This window comes from Herpailurus yagouaroundi, unplaced genomic scaffold (assembly GCF_014898765.1).
Source record: "Herpailurus yagouaroundi ecotype Mexico unplaced genomic scaffold, PumYag 28, whole genome shotgun sequence".
Lineage (NCBI taxonomy): Eukaryota > Metazoa > Chordata > Mammalia > Carnivora > Felidae > Herpailurus > Herpailurus yagouaroundi.
In genome coordinates this window covers 16,973,277-16,981,493 of record NW_024412376.1, presented here as the reverse complement: position 1 = coordinate 16,981,493, position 8,217 = coordinate 16,973,277, and the positions used below count along the sequence as shown (strand labels likewise).

Here is an 8,217-nt window from a genome sequence, read left to right as displayed (position 1 = left end):
AAGCTGTTGTTTAGTTTCCCTGGCTGATTTTCTATTTTGTCCAGTTCTGTTTCCGGGGCGAAAGAAAACACAGCCGAAGGCTGGAGAGCCTTCAGCCTCAGATCCCACCGACACTCACGCCAAAAGAATTTTTTTAAAAAAAGCCCATCCTTTTTTAAAGCGTGAAATTGTGCAAAACTCAGAGCCACCTCGGTGGTTCCCCACCACACACACACACACACACACACACGGGCACATCCAGCCCAGACACTTCGGCCCACAGCGGATGGGGCTGCCCTTCGCGTGGACTGTCTCCCGGTAGAGATCCGGAAGCCCTGTTTCGTGACTACTCAGTCCCTCCACTCCCGCGCTCTCTTCTCCCCCATTTCATCTTTGTCGTCGCAGCGATCTACCCACCTTCCTCCCTCTGCGATTCCCTGCGAATCGGCGCTACTTCCCTAGCCGAGCCACCGCCTCTGTCGGGTCCCGGGACGCGGCCAGCCCGGAGCTCCAGAAAGGCACTGGAGAAGGCCTGGGGCCGCGCTCTCCCCGGTACAGCGTAGAACTATCCCCCCCCCCCCACACCCCACCCCAACCCCCGCCCGCTCACCTTGGGACCTCGCAATGCGAGTCGTCCCCCACCCCCACCTCCGCCGCCTGACAGTTTCCAGGCTCCGGGCGAAGCGCGTGTCCGTGTTGTCACCAGATCCACGAGGGCTTTTGATGAGAGCTGCTTCCCTTTTGAAAACACCATTCCCTTTCCCCAAGAGAAAAGGATCTATTTTCCTGGACTGGTTTAAACACACGCACATACGAAAAGTATCTGTGCTGTGAAAACATCAGCCTTTAACAGTTGTCTTGGAGTGGAGTAAAGACTTTCAGGAAATGATGGAGATAGGCCTGCTCAAGTAACCCGTCCCCCAGACTGTCATTTCTCTGGCTACCTCTGCTCTTGCCTGGCCCTCTGCATCATTTTTTTTTTCCTTTTTTTCCTTTTCTGAACGCAGTCTCTTCCTTATTTATGCCTTTATCTTAAAGAAAAGATCCCTGGAAATAACTACCAAACCAGAGGAGAGGCTCTCACCACTCCCGGTTTCATCAATTAGGGGCACAGGCTGGCTAGGTACCAGGAGCATCTTTGAGCCCAAGTCTACTCATCTGGAAAGAAATGCTTAGAAGAGGTGAATTCTAAAGGCTGATTTCCACTCTTAAATTCAATACTTTTCAGACACAACGTTTCTTCTTACTTCTGAACTATTGAAGATATACACGTATGTACATTCCAGGAAGGTTCTGTGACAAGGTGCAGATGAAGGGGACATTTTAAACTTGTGACGGTACCCTCTTTGGCTGCTTCCTCCCAAACCAGCTTTTCCCTCTGAGTGCAGAAAGAGAACACCAAGGATAGGTCTCCTGAACACAGCCAACGTCTAAGTCCACTTGTGGTCACATGATTCATTAGGAACCTCAATCCTCATCTGACCCTGCCAATTCAAGCACGCCAGTGAAACCCCATAAAACCAGCCAAGAGGCTGGCCAACATATGCACACATTAATTAGAGTTATGTGGGCCTTTGGCTTGCAGCCTGATGAACAGCTCCAGGACTTCAGGGGGCAAAGGGTTTGGGGTCCTTTTCACCTACCAATGCCCTTTGGTCCTGCCACGGCATCAGATGAACATGGTGGGTGATCTGAAAGCCAACCCCCTGAAAGTTAACCACGGTCACTAAGAGTAAAACCTGGCAGTGGGTCCCTGCAAGGGACAGGCAAGAATTTGTTCAAAGAAGATAAAGAAAATCAGTAGTGAGCTTGTTATTACCGCATCTGGTTTCATTATGAGAGAGAGAGAGGGAGAGAGAGAGAGAGAGAGAGAGAGAGAGAGAGAGAGAAGGCAGGGGAAGCCCAAAGTGAAAGAAAAGAAATTTTTAGCATTTATACACTTAACCACACTCTCTCTGAACACACACACACACACACACACACACACACACACACACACACACACTGTAATGACTCTAGTTTATCAAAAACCTGAAGAGGCTTCCAACCCCATTTACAAGGATAATGGAAGGCTTGGTGAGGAGGAGCACGTAGGCTTGAGCCAATTTAGCAACCACAATTCTGGCCAGGTACCAGAAAGCCACAGAACATCCTAGATAGCCGAACTGGCTCCATCCCTGGCAGGGGGCCCCACGCATTGTACTTTTCCTACAAAGGGTGTCCTTTTTACTCCATCCACATCTGACTCCTTGATAGAGCACGGTCAAGGTCAGTCACTGCCAGCCAGCAAGACCTCTTAGGCTCTCTGAGCACTGCACTGATATATATCTCTCTGCTTTGTATTGGGAGCGATCACCTCTGGCTTTATCATCGTCTCTTGTTGAATTGTAAAGGACAAAATGCGGGGGGTCTCTCAAGTCTGCAGCTGCTTACTTATTACACTGCAACATGTATCTGTTGTTTTATAATATGTGTGCCCGTCCCAGTCCCTTTCCCCATTAGTTATAATCCATACAAAATATCTACAGGCTAGAACATGGCAAAACCTCTCTTATAGGGGGAAGGAATTCATTACTTATCTGACGCGTAACAATTTAGTCCTTTCCAATTCATGTTCCGATGTGTTTTCCTCCAGCGATGAGGAGCCATATCCCCACAACTCTAGAATGTTATAACCTCACTATTTCTGCTTGCTTTTCTTCCTTCCCTTCTTTCCTGTTTCTTTATTCTTTGGACTCAGCCACAGAGAAAAAACAACCCAGTTTGGAGCTTTAGAAATCGTTTGTTCTGCATGTGCCCCGTCTTTTCCTTCCCAGATACTTTTAATTACAATCAGGAGGCATCTTACACCCTGGCCAGATTGTATTCGGTTTGAGCCTCTTTAAAGTTCTTCAAAGCTTCTAGGGGCGCCTGGGTGGCTCAGTCGGTTAAGTGTCTGACTCTTTGCATTTCGGCTCAGGCTGTGATCTCACAGCTCTTGTGTTCCAGCCCCACGTCATGCTCACAGTGAGGGACCTGCTTGGAATTCTCTCTCCCTCTCTCTCTGCCACTCCGGGTGTGCCCCCTCTCCCTCTCTCAAAATAACTAAATAAACTTAAAAACACAAAGTTCTTCAAAGCTTCCAGGGATCTCTCCCCACCCCACCCATCTCAAGCCCTCCAGATCAGCAAAACGGATACACATGTAGTAACGTGCATCATTCTAGATCCATAGAGATTATATTCCTATTTGCTTTTCTATGGATTGGGGAGCTCAGGAAAGATATGCAAGAAATGTACAATGGGAGAAGCACCTGGGCAGATATTGACAGTAAGACTATTCACGTGTGCCTTTTGGTATATTTTTGAGCCATGAGAATGTACTGCATAGTCCTTAAAAATTAACCTGATCAGGACATATATGAGAGATGCTAGATGCTAAATATATGTAGACATAATATCACATATTAGGGAGGAGGATCTAGAGGAGATCTAGAAAAACATGCAATAAACTTGCTGTTTTGCTTCATGGGTCATAAGCTTGAAATAGGACTAGAAAATAATATTTTGTGCAGATGTATGCAGAAGTATAAAACTTTAGGTGAGCAAAATGCACAGTACTCGTCTCCTCAAATATTCCTCTCCTATTCCCAGATGAGAATATTTGTCAGTTTAAAGCTATTTGCTCCTCCCATTAAGTCAGGTTTCACATACTTGTTAGACTGGCTGAGCCCTCAGTCCTAAGTACAAAGGTTAAGCTAGAACACAACCGAAAAAAGACTGAAATTTCCTAATAGACACTTGAAAATGGACAATTTGCCTCCCTTGGATGAAGAGGACAAGATCCTTCCCTGGAAATGGCTGCCCTCGGTGGCTCCCCCTCCAAGCACACCCTGACAGTCTTCTGAGGTGGGCTAAACACCTTGTCCTAGGACGTCTGCTCCTTTCCCTAGGCTTTAACCAGGTGCAAAAGTTTTTATTAGGCAAATTCTACGCAGGAAACAATATTTTCAGGCTAAATAATAATAAAAAAAAGGAGAGTATAAATTCCTTTAGTGATGTTAACACAACCAACCCAGTCCACCCCCAGGTCCTTAGATGGCCCTTGAATGCCATAAAGACTTGAAGTCCAAACTGCCATGCTCTTTAAACAATATTCAAACAAACCACTCCACCCTACTGGGGGATGCAGTTCATCAGCTAACATTAGTGTTTACATCTCCTGCGGTTTTTCTTGTTGCATAGTCCCTGCTAGTAAACAACTGAAACCAATCTCATGGCAAAGGTCAAATTGCAAAACAAAAGGGGCTTTTAAAAACTCTTATTTCAAGGTATGGTATATAGAAAACGAATAGGGAATAATCTTAGCTCTACCCACCTGTGTTGATAAACAAATCCTCCCGAAACACAAAATCAGATCACCTTTTCCCACAAAAACAGGTGGTTAACTACGTGATTTCCAAGGAGGTATTCTTTTATTAGAAATCAAGAGAGATTTCAGAAGATGGACCAGGAGAAAGAACTGGTCAATGTTTGTGAAACCCCAAAAGGTGGCATTTGGGGAAAGGGGAGGGGGTAGGAAGGAAAGGGAAGGGAGTTGAAAGAGCCCTTGGTTTCCCCAGCTGTTCCCAGAAGTTGGAACATATGGTGCCAGGGCTTTCCAAAGATGGCAAGGGATAGGCAGTAAATTTTTTTCCCCCCTAAGGCATGCCTTTACCCAAATAAAGATACATCTTCAGGCTGGAGACATTTCTTCCTTCCATAGTGGAATGGGCACAGGTCGCTTAGAACCAATTCTTATCATTTAGTGAAAATAATAGTGATTATGGAAGCAGCAGAAGGAGTCAAGGTGTTCATGCTAAAAAACTTCAAGATCAGGCCTGGCCCGGAGTGGAAATATCCAAACTGGTTCTTCATATTTCACGTTTTATAGACAGAATTTTCCCTAAAGGATATACTTTCATTAGGTCATAAATGCACCAACAGAGGAAAGAGAGCGCAAGAGGTGTGTGTGCGTCTGCGTGTGTGTGCGTGTGTGTGCGTGTGTGTGCGTGTGTGTGTGTGTGTGTGTGTGTGCGCGCGCGCGCGCGCGAGTCCGGCGGCGGGGCGGGGGGGGGGGGGGGTTTGGGAGGTAGGGTCTTGGGGCGGAGGGGTATGCCACCCCCGAGGAGAGCAGAGTTCAGGGACAGGCGAGTAGAAACCATCCTCCGTGAGGCTTCCTAGGGCTTCTGCTTCGTTGTTTTTAGTTCTTACATTTCTTTTGGGTTCCACCGGAGCACCTAATTGCCCCAAGTCCAAGTACTTGCTTGCCTAAAGACCACAAGAAGTGGGATGGGGGAGAGAAACGTGGTTTTCAGAAGTTCATTACAAATTTAACTCGTGGAAGATTTTTAGTTGGGGCCTCAGTACCTGAGCCTAGGTGACAGGGAAAGAGGTTGTCTGACGACTTTCGGTTCCCGCTGGACCCCATTCCTGGACTGGAAAAGTTTACCTCCCCCAACATCCAAGAGATGCGACTCCGTGCTCTCAAAGGCGAGGGCTCGCCTCGTCTGCGGCCCCTGCTGCAGTCAGGAGAGAACGTTGCAGACTGGGATTTGCCCTGCCTCAGCTTAGCTAGCCACGTTGGTTTCTTCCAGCACATTTCTCAAGAGTGAGTCGGAGTTATGCAACCAGCATCATTAGCCTGTATCGAGTCCCAGGGAATACTTAAATCCACGGCACTGATTTCACACCTAGAAGGCTGTAGAAGTTTCGAAATTATTGTAAAACACCACCCGGATGATATATTGTCTGTTTAGGCCAGATTAGCAAGACACACGCGCGTACTCTACGTTTAAATCACACCCCGAAATGCGGAAACGATGTTTCTATGGGATCTACACGCGACAGAGAAAAACTGGAACAATTAATTATTGCTCTCTTTTTCGATTTCCTGTTTGTAAAGAAAGCATTGGTATCAAGGACGAGTTAGGTAATGTGAACTAAAGAGCAAGCAGGTCGCTGTCGTTTAGACCTAATCACAATTCGTAGTTCAAGCAAAACTGCCTCTGACACCGTGTATATTCCGCTACTCCTCTCCGGCTGCCCCGGCAGGGACGCCCCCAGGAGTATTTATTCCTAGGGCTGGAAACAAAACAACTAACCCGGTCTGCTGCGTAAGAGAGCGCTCCAAGATGGACTGCCGGAGAAAGGCATTTTGACCCCGCTGGAAATTACTCATATTGACAGACGCCCAGGGAAGGTAAATTACCCAGCGCGCTGACGTTACGCAGAAGCGCGCCCTGTTGCGACTCCGCCGCGGCGCCCAGGGGCCAGAGGCTCCTAGTTCGCTCCCCCAGATTCCAACAAAGCCTCGCTTTGCTTCGCTGGGCCTGGGATTTCAGCGTGAAGGCGACGGAGAGAGCGGTAAAAAGGTGCCAGAGAGGAATCGGGCGAGACAAAACCAGAAAAGCAATGGGAAAGAGACGTTCTGCGCTGTAGCGCAGGAGAGCTGTTGAGCCGGGGAGAAAACCAGCAAAATCCGCAGGGGAGGGAGTGAGGGAGGAGGCAGGGAGGGAGAGTACCGCGCAGCTCTGGGCTCCCAGGTCCGCCACTTGGGAGGTCCCGGCCCCAACGCAGGCCGGGCCAAACGTCCCCCCGGGAGGCTCGCTGCTCGGGCGGGGTCACAATTACACCTCGGCTACAGGCGAGGACTTAAAAACCAAGTGGCGGGGGGCTGCAGTCTGGAAGCAAGGCCCTGCGGTCATCAGAGGGGGGCCGGGCCAGTGCGCAGGAACTTTTTACAAGGCGTGTGGGTACGAGGGGGGAAAAAATCAAAATAAACCACTTTCATCCAGCGTGGGCCGTGAAAATAAAAGCTGCCTTATAAAGGGGGCGAGCGGGAGTTTTGAAATTTAGTGTGTGTTTTGCTTTTATATAAAGAGTTTTGTGGTTTTACCTGATAACCTAGGGGGAACTGTGGGGGAAATAACTGCTAGATTTTTTTTTTTATTATTATTATTTCGGAAGAGGGCTGCAACAGGAGTTCACAGGTTTCTCCCAAATTAGCTTGTGTCCCCAAACTGGAAACAACTGCATGTGTCCGTATAGATCATTATACAAATTGGGGGACAATACTCGCGTGACCGGATTATTGCTGACGTAAAGCGGGATCCACTGGTCTCACCTCTTTTCTTTTTAAAAGTGAGTCTTGAAAACTGAGTCTGCAGAGGAGGCGGAATGGAAAGCGTCAGAAAGTGTAACATCTCGTTTTTACTGGCGATTGGACTGGAATCCTTCTCTAAGAGCAACCCGCATGGCTACAAAATACCCTGCTCAGGGCGCAAAGACCAGGCGAAACTGGCCGGGCGGCTGCAGGGAGGGCGCCCAGCCAAGCCCGGCTCTGGCCCTTGGCTCAAAGAAGGGGACCTGACAGCCGGTCCCCTCCTGGGCAGGGTAGGGCTGGGGGAGGCGGCTACCTCGTCCCGGACTTGGGCCTCGCGTCTGCGGTATTTTTAGCTTCTCTCTCTGGGTTCCCTAGAGGCTCTTTTGTAAACCGAATGGAGGCTCTCCAAACTGCCCTCACTTGGAGGGGGTGTGGGAGTAGGTGGAGGCGGCTGCATGGGTATTTTGAAGGGGGAAAAAATTGCTTACGTTTACATTAAAGCCAAAGTCTCTAGGTTTTTGTCTTTACTGCCTTTTCTCTTTTTCACCCCCCTCCCATCCCAGGCCCATGGGAATACGCCAAATTCCATACCCCATACCGTGGGGGTATGCATGGGTAGGATCTAGACATTTAGAGCAGAATCAGAGTGTCGTGCGCCCTTCCTCTCCGCCTTTCATCCCGGCTTTCCCGACCACTACTGCTCCCGGGAGCCGGCCTAGGAAACCTCGGGAAGGGTAGGGAGGAGAGGAGGACTCTCTGTCGCCTTCGAGGAAGCAGGGACACGCGGCATTTGTTTATTTTTTAAATAAAGGCTTATAATAAGTCCAACTGTTTCTGCCACTTAGTTTCCAACCCAGTGTGGGCCCAGGGATGCGAACCTCGAGACCCAGACTGGCAAGTCTCAACTGGGCAGATGTTTATTACTTAGAACTCCAGGTCTCCCTGCGCCCCCTCTCACCTTGGAGATGCCCTAGTCCAGGTTCCCGGCTGGGGTCGCAGCCAAGACTTTCATGTCCCGCTTCTCCCCTTCCCGGATCCGGCTGGGCCCCGGACGGCTCCTGTACCTGGCCTTCACACCGCCTCGCGATCCCTGCAGACAGCGCCACCCCCGCCCCC

General features: G+C 49.1%; 2 long non-coding RNA genes across 2 annotated transcripts in view; one reads left to right on the top strand and one right to left on the bottom strand.

The window, feature by feature from the left end:
- Nucleotides 1–5,024: 5,024 nt before the first annotated feature.
- LOC121027199 (uncharacterized) overlaps nucleotides 5,025–8,217 on the bottom strand; it is a 3,784-nt gene continuing 591 nt past the window's right edge. Inside the window, exons 2-3 of the long non-coding RNA XR_005788604.1 lie at nucleotides 5,367–5,515; nucleotides 5,025–5,267 (exon numbers count right to left, since the gene is read on the bottom strand). This is a non-coding gene — a long non-coding RNA (uncharacterized LOC121027199). The remainder of the gene's footprint in view (nucleotides 5,268–5,366; nucleotides 5,516–8,217) is intronic.
- LOC121027204 (uncharacterized) overlaps nucleotides 5,526–8,217 on the top strand; it is a 4,408-nt gene continuing 1,716 nt past the window's right edge. Inside the window, exon 1 of the long non-coding RNA XR_005788605.1 lies at nucleotides 5,526–6,370. This is a non-coding gene — a long non-coding RNA (uncharacterized LOC121027204). The remainder of the gene's footprint in view (nucleotides 6,371–8,217) is intronic.